Source organism: Gossypium arboreum, chromosome 10, assembly GCF_025698485.1.
Source record: "Gossypium arboreum isolate Shixiya-1 chromosome 10, ASM2569848v2, whole genome shotgun sequence".
Taxonomy (NCBI): Eukaryota; Viridiplantae; Streptophyta; class Magnoliopsida; order Malvales; family Malvaceae; genus Gossypium; species Gossypium arboreum.
The window spans coordinates 24,327,379-24,329,931 of NC_069079.1; the positions used below are offsets into that span (position 1 = coordinate 24,327,379).

Below are 2,553 nucleotides of genomic sequence, written 5' to 3' on the forward strand. Positions count from 1 at the left end.
ATCCGGTGGCTCGCCACATATATCTGCTTCGTGGCTCGCCACGATTATTCAGATCTGTGACTCACACATTATTCGCTCTGCAGCCATGCTGCAAATTCTGTGGTGTGTAGCTGTTGGGTGGGTCGAGTTGTCTCCCCACATGGTGTAAGGTTGGTACGGGGGTGTATACGATTGGATATGGTTGGGTTTCTGCATAAACATGTAATATCTGTTTTGTTCTGTTATGGGCCTATAGGCTTTATTCTGAATTCTGTTTTGGGCTAAGGCCAACTTATTCTATTTCTGTGGTTTGAGCTGATATAGGCTATGGTTGGGTTAATTTACACACTGAGTTTCCCCAAACTCACCCCTTTTATTTTCATCCACGCAGGAAATCCCCAACCATAGTAGGCTTGGAGCTGTGAGGGAATTCGAAGTGGCCACCCGTTCTGAAAGTTAGATTTTCTTCTGGTGAACTGGACATCCTTTTATTTACGATTGAAGTTTTGGGTTTTTAAATGTAATAAGGCCGCTTAACTATTTTTGATGGTTTTAATATGTATTACTAAGATAGGTAATACTTATTTTAACTGTTGAAATTGGATAGCTTTAGGCGCTTTTCAAAAACAACAGCTTGATTTCAAAATAACACGACAACAAGCAAAGCTTCCGAATGAAAGTATTTTCCAAAATTAATCACTTTTCCTAAAAATGACTTAATCAAATCAGTTTCTAGAAATATCCATGACGTTAAGGTGTGGCAATGGCGGTATGCATGTCTAGGATTGGATCCGAAGGAGCTTGGTATTTAAGCAAATGATGGACTCACCACCTTTTTCCGGTTTCCTACCGGTGCATGACTTCAATTCACTTTAATCCTTAATGAATTAATCTTTTGAACATCAAGTACGATTTTCTGGACTTAGAATGGAATTTTTTTTTTAACGTTTTTGATGTGGCATGCCGGATCCGGCCATAACTTCTGGGCCGGGTTTGGGGTGCTACAGAAAGGCAATTTATGGCTATTATCTAGCAGCATTGCTGCATCATATCTGTTATGTACCGCATCGGTACAATATGATATGTAGGGCTGGGTGGGTATTTCAAATCCCACATGGTGTGTAGGGATGGTCGGATATTGTGTGTAGAGGATAGGGGTAGAAATCTAATTTCTGATTCTGATTTGCACATCCATGTCTGAATCTAAAATGGGCTTAGGCCCGAATCTATGTTTGTATGGTTTTGAATTTTTGTATGTGTACATGTCTAATTCTGCTGGGTTACACACTGAGTTTACGTAAACTCACCCCTTCTCTATTTGTTCTGTACAGGTAATCCATAGAGTTAGACGGATCGGTGCAGCGGAGGACTCGATAGTGACCACTTCCTATTACTATTTAATTTTGTTTTACTGTTTTATTTAAGTTTTGGCATTGAGTTTTGAGAGGTTGTATTTTCTAGGACTCTCTAGATTCTTTTAAACTGTTTGGCTTTGGTTTTGGGTTTGGAATTAACTTGTTTATTACTATGATGGTTTAACCTAAACCATGAATTTCTAAAATAAAATGCAAATTGTTTTCCTTAAACACGACAATTTTCCTAAGCTTCCGCTAAAATGATACTTTTTAAGGCAAGTCGACTAATTGAATATATGTTTTGAATTAAATGAAAGCAATTATAGGTTTATAAGCTTAAGGTTTTTATCGTGTTAGCTCCATTTTCAAAATCCGACCAATGTGACATAGCCAGATTCGGCCATAACGTCTAGGCCGGGTTTGGGGTGTTACAAAAAATAGAATATGGGCTTGCAATAGTTGTAGTTTATGTTGACGACTTAAACATAGCAGGGAGTTTAGAAGAGATCTTTATACTTGCTAACTGTCTAAAACAGGAATTTGAAATGAAAGTTCTTAGTAAGACAAAATTTTATCTTAGATTTCAAGTTGAACATTTAATAATTAGAATATTTATTCATCAATTAACATATATAGAAAAGCTATTGAAACAATTCAATATGGATAAATCTTATCCATTAAGCTCTTGAATGGTTGTTCACTCACTTCAGTTAAAAATATATTCGTTTTGTCCATAATAATATGATGAATAAATTCTTGGCCTTGAAGTACCATATCTTAATACAATATGGAAACTTTTGTATTTGACAAATTGTGCTTAGGCAGGATATAAACTTTACAGTCAATTTACTTGCATAGTTTAGTTCTGCACCAATAAGGAGACATTAGAATAAAGTGAAACATGTTCTTCATAATGGATTTGTTCTTTTTCATATGGAGTAGAGTTAGAACTGATGGGTATGCTAATGGTAGATATCTTTCTTATCCTTGTAAAGCTTGATCACAAACAATTTATGCTTACACATGTTGTGATACTACTATTTCATAGAAGTTTATAAAGAAAACAACCATTGCTACCTCATCAAACCATTCAAAAATGTTGACTCTTCATGAAGAAAGTCACAAAAGTGTATGGTTACAAAATACAATTCAACATATTAGAAAAGCGTATGAATTGTTTATTGATAATGATAAGCCAACAATATTGCATGAGGATAAT

General features: G+C 35.5%; 1 long non-coding RNA gene across 2 annotated transcripts; it reads left to right on the forward strand.

The window, feature by feature from the left end:
* The first annotated feature begins 259 nt into the window (after nucleotides 1-259).
* LOC128281522 (uncharacterized) lies at nucleotides 260-1,565 on the forward strand. 2 transcript variants are annotated; one of them, XR_008271741.1, is made up of 2 exons: nucleotides 260-499; nucleotides 1,311-1,565. It is a non-coding gene; the product is annotated as an uncharacterized LOC128281522 (long non-coding RNA). The 2 variants fall into 2 exon arrangements; XR_008271740.1 differs by having other exon boundaries at nucleotides 260-434.
* Nucleotides 1,566-2,553: the final 988 nt, after the last annotated feature.